Source organism: Tachyglossus aculeatus, chromosome 21, assembly GCF_015852505.1.
Source record: "Tachyglossus aculeatus isolate mTacAcu1 chromosome 21, mTacAcu1.pri, whole genome shotgun sequence".
Taxonomy (NCBI): domain Eukaryota; kingdom Metazoa; phylum Chordata; class Mammalia; order Monotremata; family Tachyglossidae; genus Tachyglossus; species Tachyglossus aculeatus.
Genome location: NC_052086.1, coordinates 50,689,601 through 50,701,539, shown reverse-complemented (window position 1 = coordinate 50,701,539; position 11,939 = coordinate 50,689,601). Strand labels below are relative to the sequence as shown.

Here is an 11,939-nt window from a genome sequence, read left to right as displayed (position 1 = left end):
AAAAGAGAAAAGACGACAAGAAGAAGAAGGAAGCTGCTCAAAAGAAGGTACTGTGCATATGAAATTTGCAGTATTGTAAAATATTGGTATTTTTATCGGTTGACTCGAGCGACTTAGCTAGGCATGGGTTGAATTTGAAAAATTGCTTCAGTTGTTTGGCTTGATTCTTGGTTTTTTAAAATTGTTTCATGGCCATAGATTAACCAGATCCTATTAGGGTGCACCCCTGCATTATGTTCATGATATAGCAGTCTTACAAGGTGTATAAAAATTTTTTAAAAGCCTTAAATATTTAATATCTCCATTACTCGAAAGGTAAGTTTGTCTCTTCACTTCTATAGTTTGGAGCCATAAATGTATAGATCTTTAAGTACCTTAGCTGGTCATTTTTACAATGATTTATATTTGACCTTCAGTCTTAAAACTAGCTTAATCTGAAAGCTTTCATCCTTTTTAGTGCACCTAGGCTTTTTGTGCATTTCTTGCATCAAACTTCATTGAAGGGTAGGCTTGTTCAAGTGAACTTAACTTCAGAGTGATTTAGCGAGAGTGAAAATGATGAGCCAGAAAAACCCAAAACTAACCTTTACCTCCCTAGCTCTTAGATTGTGAGTTCCATGTGGGAAAGGAAATGTATCTAATCTGAAGCCAACACGTTTAGCATTGCTTTTGCCCAATCATATTTATTGAGTGCTTACTATGTGCAGAGCACTGTACTAAGCTCATGGGAGAGAGCAATGTAACAGACACATTCCCTGCCCACAATTAGCGTACAGTCTGTGGAGGGATAGAAGCACGTATGCATCATTCTTTTTAAAAATATCCACTTGTTTTTCACCTCTGCCTTTCAAGCAGTGGTATTTATTCATCATCATCAACGGTATTTATTGAGCTCTTACTATGTGCCGAGCACTGTACGAAGCATATGGGAGAGTATAGTACAACAGTTGGCAGACATGTTCCCTGCCCACAACGAGCTTATAGTCTAGAGGTTAACCATTTGAAGTTTATTGTTAACCTATAAGTTAAAGTAATTCATAGTCATTGGAATGTCCTCTTCTTGAGTGTGTGTTCCAGAGCTCAGTTAACCACAGAGCCAACTAAGACAGTATCTGTCCAGTCTCCCTATATTTGGATACTTAACCTTTCTCAGCCTCTTTGTCCCATTTACTAACTAATGTCGCCTTTGGATAATTGTCTTCAGGACTTTTAGTGATGCTTGTAATCTTTTTAATATTTCTTAATGGAATTTAACTGCTTACTGTGTGCCAGACATGGAATTAAGCACTGGGGTAGATACCAGTTGAGGTTGGACACAGTCCATGTCCCACTTGGGGCTCGCAGATGAGGTAAATGAGGTCCAGAAACGTGAAGTGACTTGCCCAAGGGCGCACAGCAGACAGGTGGCGGAGCTTGAATTAGAACCCAGGTCTCCTGACTCCGAGGCCTGTGCTCTTTCCACTAAGCCAAGCTGCTTCTGTAACCTTTACACCTGTTATTTAAAGATTCCCTCGGTGTTCCAAGCACGTACTTTATCACTGCTTCCCAGGTCCCTACTTTATTATTGTTTGTAATAAAATAGGTAGAGTAAAACTGGATCATGAACAGGATCCTGTTTCATTCCATTGTTGGTGGGGAGAAGGGGTCATGTTCTGTTGCAACCAGCCTGAGGTCCTAAGCCTTCACATCTCGGTGAACTTCATCATCACCTGTGGTGTTTATTTAATGTTTACTGCGTGCGGAGCACTGTAAGAAGCACATAGCACATATAAGCTTACTGTTTATAAAAGCAGGAGGGGCCATGGTGGTGTATGTTGCCCTTTTCCTGAATTGTCATATTGCAGTTTAAAGTCATATTATGATTCAGTGAGTGTTGCTAAGTCAACAAGATGGTGTTGAGTGGCTCCAGAAGGCTCTTGCCATCAGTGGAGACCAGTGAGAAGCAACATTTCCAGTTCTCTTACCATTCTTCTTGAAAATGCCAATTGTCTTCTATCTACCCCAGTGCGTAATACGGCACCTGGCACGTAGGAACCGTTTAACAAATACCATAAAAAATTGCTGATGATGCTAGTGCTTTGGAAAGCCCTTGGCATTTCTTCCGTGTTCCTTATACTAAGAAAAAGTCCGTTCTGACATCTGAGCCATGCACGACCTCCCTGCTTGCAGATTTCAGCAGGAATGTCATTATGTCTGGGTGTATTCCAATTTATGGCATTGACTGCAGTTTTCTAGTTGGGTCACAGGAATACTTCCCCTGGTTGGATATGTGACCCCCGGATGGTGACAGACAGAGTTAAGATGCATCATTTTAGATCTAGAACTCGTCCTCTTCTGACTGAATGGAGGTCCCCAGTAGCTGGATTTTCCTCTCTCAATCTCAGTCCACCCAGCCCTGGATTCTGAGTCTGGCTTGGGACCAGTTGGAAACAGGAGGGGGTCTGGGCCATGCTGATTTAGCAGTGAGTTCATGTTTCCCTCTTTCCTCTGATTCACAGTGGCAGGGAAAGACTTTTTGTGCAAACTCACCTCACATGTGCAGTCATTCATTCAGTCAGTTATATTTATTGAGTGCTTACTGTGTGCAGAGCACTGTACTAAGCACTTCGTATCCTCCCAGACACGAGGGATACCCGAGCCTCCTTGGTTTCATTCAATAGTAGTGGCCCTAGGATTGAATGGATTGACAAGAGCATATGTCTACAGTGGCCGTGTTCCCCAGATGCCATATGTTCAATTGGTATCTCCAAATGGCTTAAATAACCTCATGGGAGTGATCAGCAGAGTCCTGGCGTACATATCTTCTTATTTCATATCCATGATAACCCCAGATCTCTGCCCTAAGGTGGAAGGCTTTAGCCCCAACTGTGTGGGGGTAGAACAGGGATTGCCCTTTCTCCTCCCCGCCTCCTCCCCATGGGCCTCTCGAGCCACCAAAAAGCCCCTCTGTATCATTGGTGAGTTGTGTTCCCAGTTCCTTTTGGGACTCAATTAGGGTTTTTTATGGTGTTTAAGGGCTTTCTATGTGCCAGGCACTGTACTAAGCACTCCTTTACAGTCCCTGTCCCACACGGGGGCTCACAGTCTCAATCCCCATTTTAAAGATGAAGAAACCGAGGCACAGAGAAGTTGTGTGACTTGGCCAAGGTTACAAAGCAGACAGGTGGCAGAGCCAGGATTAGAATGCAGGTCCTCTGACTCCCAGGCTGATGTTCTTTCCACCAGGCCATGCTGCTTCTCCTGTATGTAACGTTTTGTAACGTCCATCTCCCCTGTCAGACTGTAGGGCTCATTGCGGGATGCGGGATGTGCTCGCCTTGAGTTTGGCCAAGCAGAACGGAGCCCAGGCCTGAGAGGTCCGTCACAACCCCGTCCCTTAGTGTTCTACCACTCTTCGGGACTCTAGTCACCAGAGTTAACTCTTGTCCACTTATACAAGATGGCTGTGAGCCAGTCAAATGGATCTAAAGGCAAAACAGCTCAGAGAGGACGGTCTCAAGAAAAGGGGCAAATGCAGGGCCCTGATCACCGCGCTTCCACACCCGAAAAGCTGAAGCAGAGGATGGGAAGCAGAACCGCCTCATGGCTTGACAAACTCCCTGCATTCAACTATTTCTTCCTATACAGAACCTACGTGGTCAACTTGTCTTAATGTAACCAGACTGACGTTATGCTGTGGGAAGAACACAACCTAAATTTTACTGCAAAATTGACTTAATCCTACCAGGAACGCTCATTGAAACTTGACTGACATTTTCCTCTTAGATGAGTTTTCTTTTGATACAGTAACTTTTTTCTTTGAGTTCAATCCTTGATATCATGCTTTTCTTAAATCCATTCTGTTAAGTCAATGGAGAAATGCCAATGGTCATAAAGGGAATTTTAATAGTCATTTCTTGGTTGTATCTGGAATTTCTGTGACTAATGGCAAGTATACATGCATTTCCTTTCTAATTATTGCTAGTTTTCAATTATCTAAGGAATGAAGGTTATAGAAGTCATCCCCAAACCCATTTTCACCATTAGGTTTAACTGTGTCCTGCCTCAAAATTGTTTTTTAAAGCAAACTGATTTTGATTATGATCTCTGTTGGATCCAGTTGAATAGTGAAACGATCAAGAGGGGAAAGGAGGAAGAGAAACCAAAGTGTGCGTAGAAAATCCACGAGGGGGATAAGTCCGCTGTTGGGTAGGGACTGTCTCTATATGTTGCCAACTTGTACTTCCCAAGCGCTTAGTACAGTGCTGTGCACACAGTAAGCGCTCAATAAATGCGATTGAATGAATGAATGAATAAGCATTTCTGAATAATTGCATGTTGGCAATATGTTATTTGCTGCTTTGATTTTTTTAATGCAAACATGCATAATAGTGCAGGTAATGGATTACACTTATGGTAAAGTGTCATTCGCTATGGTAAAGAGCAGTGAAATTATTTTTGGGGGATCGTTAGCAATTTAATAAGTGATTTATGTCTAGCAAATTAGAAATACAATTTAATGGTTTTGGTTCGCTGCACATGAAAACTTATGGGTGGCCCATTAGAGATTTTGAGTCGTCGTGGATTTTTCTTATTTTCATTTTCCAGTATAAAGTACTGCATTTACATCTAAACGTGTGATTTTAGAAAATAAAGCCTAAGAAAGACTTTTACTGTTGGGTATAGTGCCTAGAACATTAAGCCATTTTATGTGATTCTTGTGCTTTTCAGCACAAGATTTATTTAATTAATCTTCCTTTAATTTTCTTGGGAATAATAAAGGACTACTCCATTGTTTGCCGTATAGTTTGCTCATTCCAGCTAATTACCAGCCACTGTAATTGGACATGTTTATGTTTCCATCTCCAGCCAACTCTTGATTATTCACACCCCTTGTTTCCTCCTCTTCCTGCCTTTTGTATATTTTTGATCCTCAATTAGCATATAATAGGCAAGAAGGAAGGAAAGTGAAACACCTCCAACATTTGCCACAACCTGATCATTTCAGGTACAGGTTGCTAGCAGAAGAGAATTAAATTAATGGGTAAAATAAATTTGGAAAGTTATTCTTGCTGTCATTTTGTCACGCTTCTTGTCCTTCATTCGAGTGAATATTTTAGTTCCTGGACTTAAGGCAGCCTAACACTTCAAAGGTAAAACAAATAAACTTAGGTTCCTTGTATTCTCTTTGTGCCAGTTGTAAAATTGTCTAAAAGCGCATCTGTAGACTTCATTTACTCCTGAATTTTTTCACTGCTTTTAAGAAAACAATGACTTTTTTGCAACTGCCAATACTGATTCAGTAGTTACCTAAATGTAATGATCTTAGTTATGTAAAATAAATAGAACTCCTTAATCAGCTCTAATTGGATTTTAGTGATAATGCATAAGCATGGCATATTTCTGCTCAGTTTAATGTTTCATTTAAATGGCTTTCAAGCTTTATTTGTGGGGGGTGAAGGGAATGAGGGAGGAAAATGGTTACTCAGTTCCAATTCCTAATATTTTTAAAAGTTGAATGATTTAAAATAGAATGTGAATATTATGCGTGGAAAATAAATTTTAATAACTCTGAATTTACACTTGTTTTTTTTTTGTTTTTTAGGCCTCTGAACAAAAAATCAAAGGTATGTTACTGTAAACTAATTTTGCATTTTAAAGCCAAGATTTAAGAATACCTAAATTGGTGTTGTAGAAACCTGGAATGTTGAGTTGTTGAATAACAAAATATTATGACTAAAGAGAAAGATCAAAGGATTGTACATTTTTGTTCTTTTTCATATACTTGTTACATTAACAGCAAAACATTTTGTCATGTTTATCCCACCATAATTCTATGGGCAGTGCAAATTAATATAAAGGGAAGTACTTAAAATGTTTTATTTTTGTTGGAGTAAGCAAAATCATGCTTTGAGATGTTTTTCTCTAATGTTGAGAAGTACGAAAAAGACTCTGAAAAGCCTCATGTAGTTGATTTTAAGCTTTTTTCTTACGTGCAAAAGCATGGTTTGCATTTCAAGTTTGGAGCCTGTTGAAGGGGTATTTCACGCTTTTTTTTGAGGATTTTTTTGTGGGGGGATTGGGTTTTTTGTTGGGGTTGGTTTGTTTTGTTCATACTCTCTCTGGGTCAAAGACCTAAATATATGGGAAAGACTGGTTATTAAAGACAGAGGGATTAAAAGTGGTTGTATGAAAGAGGGGGGTAAAAAAAAAAAAGTAGGGCAAGGAATAATGAACCCTTCCTTCCAAGATGAGACATTTTTCCTTTTCACCTCTATGTTTTTTCTTCCTCCCCCAGCCACAAATCTTTTTGGAACAAAACATTCCTTAAGGCAAAAGCAGTTTTTGGGTACCCTTGGAGACCATTAACCTTTGATTAAAGTGTTAATGCAGTTTACTTCTGTCCTGTATGAAATAATCCCAGATGTTATTTCATGTATAGAGTTTGGGAGTAGGTGAGGAAAGTGGCTCTGCAGGGGAAAGCACAGCCCTGCCTGCCAGACAGTTGCCTTAAAATATGGAAGCTGGTTCCATGGAATTGCAGAGGGTCCTCAAAGTGTTAAGGGAACTTGGATTATGTTCCTAGATATATTCGAAGAATCCTGCCAGGAGACCGCTTTAGGAGATTGTCACATTTTGACATAGCATATTGACTGTGAGTCAGTCTTTGGAACAGATGACATTTGGATTCAGAGAAAGTCATTTTGTTGGATAGATAATAATGGTAATTATTTTTGTTAAGCACTTAGGAGGTGCCAAGCACTGAACTAAGTGCTGGGATAGATAATAGATAATTGGATTGTTCACTTTCAGGGCTCCTTTCATTCAGTGGCTCTGTGTTCCCTCCAGATCCTCAGTTTTTCCCTTTCCTTCCTACCTGATTTCCAATGGCTATTCAGGGTGGAATGGATATCCAGGAAGAGAGAGAGACAGATTCACCCAACCCCATCACCATTAATCCAGCAAACCTAGTCAGTTAACCGTATTTATTGAGCACATACTGTGTGCAAAGCACTGTATTAAGTGCTTGGGAGAATATAATAACAATAAACAGACACATTTCCCTGCACACAACAACCTTACCCACAGGGAGGGCCTGCCTCTTCCCCGTCAGAACATATTCTCGATGGAAAGAGGGAGGGTGAGAAAGAGAAAGGGGGGGAGAAGGAGAAGAAGGCGGGGGAGGGAGAGGAGGAAAAAGAGAGATTCCTTCCTTCCAAAGCAGGAATCCCTCACACTTTGCTGACTTTGTGAACTTCTATTCTCTATCATTCACCCTCTACATTCTGGGATAAAACTCCAAGATCCACCCCACCATTGTACCTTATCATGTCCTTGAATTCAGAGATGTTCCTTAGAAACTCACCTGTCCAAGGGCTCTCAATCCCTGCAGCACTTAATTGCTGAGTTTCCTTCTCTATTTTATTTACCTCCCCACTCTCCATTAACGGTCAGTGAGCAATAGTTAGATGCAGTATATTGCAAGCCTCACTTATTTATGTTTGTTGTCTTTTCCAAGATTCTGTCCCCTTTTTCCATTTTGTTTCTAGCTCCCTCTTGACCCCTTTCTTGACTTTAGAAAGAAGATTCACTCATGTAGAAACTCACACCATGCTGTTTTAGTACTAATTTTCTTTCCTTTGTCATTGTATCTGTGCATGTGATGTATTTTTGGTGTTTGTACATGGGTTGTTCTGGAATAATGCATTAATTCAGATTAACGTATCGTTAAATGTTTAACTTTGAGAAGTCTTGAAATTTGGAAGTGAATTTTTCAGGCTTCTTAGTGCATAAGAAAGGTAGGTACTTAATAGACTAGGTTCCATTCCATTTTTTCCACGCAAAGTGAGTCATATTTGTGATGTTAAACTTTAAAAATTGTGAGACATGGGGCAAATGAAAAAATACTTGAGAAACCTTAAGGTGTATAAATGGCAAAGATAATGCAGGTGAATCATGATTAAAAATGCTTAGGACATTTAACAAGAACATCATTATGAGGAAAGCAATGTTACCATACACAGAAATAGATTTGCGAGCGTTGTTTTTTGGGTGTTTTTTGTTGTTGTTGTTAGTATAGCGCTCTGCACATAGTAAGTGCTAAAGAAATACTATTGTTACTACTACTACTAAGAGGACCTGCCTGCTTCTCTCTGTTGATTCTCACAGGGGAGCTGAATGATCACAAACAAGGAAAAGAAATAATTCCCAGAGGAAAAAAAGCAGGTAAAGCTAGATATTAAAAAAAAAAAAAAGGGAGTGAAGTGACAGCAAAACGAAGGGTTACCATTCACTAAGATTACAAAAAGGGAGAGTGTTGAAAACAAAGACGTTTTCCCACGAGGAAAAGCCCCAAGATCCAAGGAACATCTCACAGAGTAAGCCCCCTTCTCACACCCTACCACATCAGAACAAAAGATCAATTTATTCACTTTTCTGATTGGTTTGGGTTGGGGCTACTTATTTCGAGGCTTTAATAACCTAGTTTGTAATGCCATGTTACAGTTACTCCTTATAGTGAGAATTTTATGGATTATATTTCCGAATTTTATGCCTCCTCAGCCAACCCCAGCTGTAGAGTAATTTCATGCATGGTTCTTTAAGGGAGTAATTCCAGTTTTCCAACTGTTGGTAGCAAAGAAATCAGATGATCAAATATGTTACTATAGTAATCATGAATAATAATTGTGGTATTATGCTTTCCAATCATTTTGCCTTAGCATTGGAGTAGATAGATAATCAGGTTGAACACAGGTCATGTCCCACATGCAGCTTGCAAGTCTGGGCCCGGGAAGGGTTGGAGGGGGAGTGGAGAGAAGAGACGTTTACTCCGTATTTTACAGATGGGGAAACTGAGGCATCAAGAAGTTAGGTGACTTGCCCAAAGTATGCACAGCAGACAAGTGGCAGCGTCAAGGTTAGAACCTAGGCCCCCTGATTCCCAGCCCTGTGCTCTTTCTACTAAGCCACGCTGCTTCCCAAAGGGGATCATTTTAAGCCCCTCCAGTGATTGGTGTGTCGGGGTAAAGTCTTCAATATAAATTCGGAGACAAGATGAGCCTTTATATTTAAAAATGAATGGCTGTTTGGGGTCTAAATAACTGCACGCTTTCCATGGCTGATAGTGTGTAGTGAATCAAGTTTTATTAAAATTTTAGTGTGCCATTTAAAAAAATGAATTGTTATGACTCAACGCCAGTGATGAAAATGGTGCTTAGTGATAAGTCTTGGGAATACTACGGCATTAATGTGGTTTTAATCTGCAATCAGTTTTACAGTTGGCGTCCATGTCCAAAGTTGTTTCATAACTGCGTGGAACTACATTTTGGTTTTGCTAAAATCCACAACTACTGAACTTGGTCAGAAAATTTGTTTTGACAGTTCTCGAGGTCGGGGGTGGTGGTGGCATGGAGGAGGGTTATATGAATGGTAGAAGTATTTAGAATTGTTTTTCCTTGGGGTGTCTTTGTGTTTTTAAGGAAATAAGCCTGTGCATAAGATAGGAGGGGAGGAAGACACCCATCCACCTTGAAACTTTTATCCCTGTCTTGTCATTTTCATATTTTTTTTCCTGACTGTTCTTTAGAATCAGAAAAACTGAGCTGAAGCCATAACCAAATCTCTGTACTTTCATCTGTGAAAATGGATATATTCCCAAGAGATATTTTTAGTAAATTCTACTTTTTGAGTGGGTGGAAAGGAAATACAATGCATCAGAATACCAGCTAAATTTTACTGTTTCTCCCTCCCTCGGGTTCCTCCCCTCACCATGTGGAATTCGAGTTTTACTATGAAGAGAGGTTAGGCGAGAAACACGAAGAGTAAAGTTACCTGTTCTGCCAAGTATTTCTCCATTTCTACACCACTCATAGACTTTACAAATACCAGTACAAATTTTAATGCAAAATGTACATTCAGAGATGTATATTGTTGATTGGAGAGGTGGAGGTTTGCCTTTCATGGTACTTTATCCTGAGCATTCAGCAATTACACCCGGACACTTTATAGCACCGAGCGACACATTCTTGCCCAAATTTCTGGACTCAAGAAGTTCAACTTCTTGAGGAGTACCTAGTTCCTCGTCATTTTCAGTTACTCTTCAGGTTAGCATTTTGTGGTTTTGATCAAGAAAACATAGCCAGTATCATCAGAGGGACTACCCATTTAAAAGAACATGTCTTTCTATTTGGCAACAGTATGTTGGGATTTAAGCGCTTCCTGGATTGCTTTCGGTTATAAGACCCATAGTGTGTTCTCTTCTACGTGACCCAGAAGAAAGGAGTAATCTCTCATTTCCGAAATAGCATCTTAGGGTTAATACCCCGCCACTCAAGCTGCCACTTAACTAATGGGAAAGAACACTACTAGTAATATGGTAATTAAGCTATTAACGTTTTTTTGAATGGCCGTTGTATATTTGGCACCGCATTACCCCCTTGTTGGAGTTTTGGGCCATGCGCAGGAGGTGTGCCAACTTTTCACTTGGAGCGGGAGGGGTGACCAAATGGGTAGAAAAGAGGGGGCATCCAAAGCTATAGGCATACAGACAGAGCTCCCCAGAGGCCCATTTAGAGATGTAGCTAAATGAGAGAGAAGCAAAGGGAGAGAGGGAGGGTGTGTAGCCACAAGTGAACACAAAGAGAGGGGAGTAAAGCAGACTTTACAGTAGTTGACGTACAGTGCTTGAGCCAAGTACCACTTGGTGTTCTGTGAAGTGGCACCACGTGAGCCTCTGATTCTAAGGTAACGTTAGAAACCGGCCTCTCGGTTACTACTGATACTGTTCACTTTCTCGGTGCCTAACGCAAGTCCGTGAATAGTGTCAGCTTTATAAAAGCATGCAAATGTCATTACCATTATTATCCACTTTGGTAATACAAATGATTGTGGTATTTAAGGACGCATAGTACTGGAGTAGATGATATAGAAGCAGATCACCCACTGTAAGGAGGGAGGGAGAACAGATATTTTCATCCCCATTTTTACAAATAAAGAAACTGCCACATGCCTCCTGTGTTACCTTGGGAAAGTTAGAGCCGGGATTAAAATCCAGCTGTCCTGTTTCACAGGTCTGGGCTATTTCCCACTAGGCCATGAGACCTCTATGTTTGTCATTCTTTCTGACCTCCACTTCAGGGACATTGAACTTTTGTGATTCATTTTATACTTCTTTGCTCCTTTGTCTGCTTCTACACTGACCCCTCTCTTTGCTTCCACACTGACTCCTCTCCTTCTCTCTCAACTGGAAATGTCCCAAAGCCCTAGAACTGTGTTCTTTTCTCCCTGTATACCCATTAGCATTTGGAGTTCATCAATCAATCAATGGTGTTTTTTGAGCGCTTATTCTGTGCAGAACACTGTACTAAGCGCTTGGGAAAGTACAGTACGAAGAATTAGCAGACATGTTCCCTGCACATAACGAGCCTCCAGTCTAGAGGTCCATTTTTGTTGTTTGTTAACACCTATGGGTACACAGATTCTTGCAAAATCTTCATCTCTAGTTCTAGCAAATTGCCGAACTTCTTGCTGCTTGGAGCCTGAAGTTCCTTGAAAGCTCTGTTGACACCCACAGCAAATAAAAATATGATACAGTTTATTCCCTTTTCCTCTGCATCATGTGTGTAATCACTTTGGCCATACCATTTTGAGTTCTTTCCCCTTTGCCCTCCTCACATCCCATTGCTCACAGTCCTGCTTGTTGTTGTTCTGTGGGGTTTTTATTTTGTTTTTTGGGGTTTTTTTTTTTGCATACCCCCTATCCTCTCTTGCCATACTCATAGTCCAGGGAGTAGCCATCTTACAGTTGGAATACCTCCACAAGATCCCTTGCCATCAGTGTTTTCTGTCTTAACCTCCCATTTCAGACTTCCAGTCGCCTTACACCAAGTTGAAGTCCTCGATCGTGAACTTGAAGGATCTCAAAAAATTGGCAATGAATTATCCTCCGTCCTTATGTAACT

General features: G+C 40.4%; 1 protein-coding gene across 2 annotated transcripts in view; it reads left to right on the top strand.

The window, feature by feature from the left end:
- Positions 1 to 12: 12 nt before the first annotated feature.
- Positions 13 to 11,939, top strand: part of TNRC6A (trinucleotide repeat containing adaptor 6A) — a 77,943-nt gene continuing 66,016 nt past the window's right edge. Inside the window, exons 1-3 of one of the 2 annotated variants that reach the window (XM_038763526.1) lie at positions 14 to 47; positions 5,585 to 5,606; positions 8,149 to 8,205. The gene's annotated coding sequence lies outside the window, so the exon portion shown is untranslated. Of the gene's footprint in view, positions 48 to 5,584; positions 5,607 to 8,148; positions 8,206 to 11,939 lie in introns of both variants that reach the window. The other variant, XM_038763527.1, reaches the window with a different exon arrangement.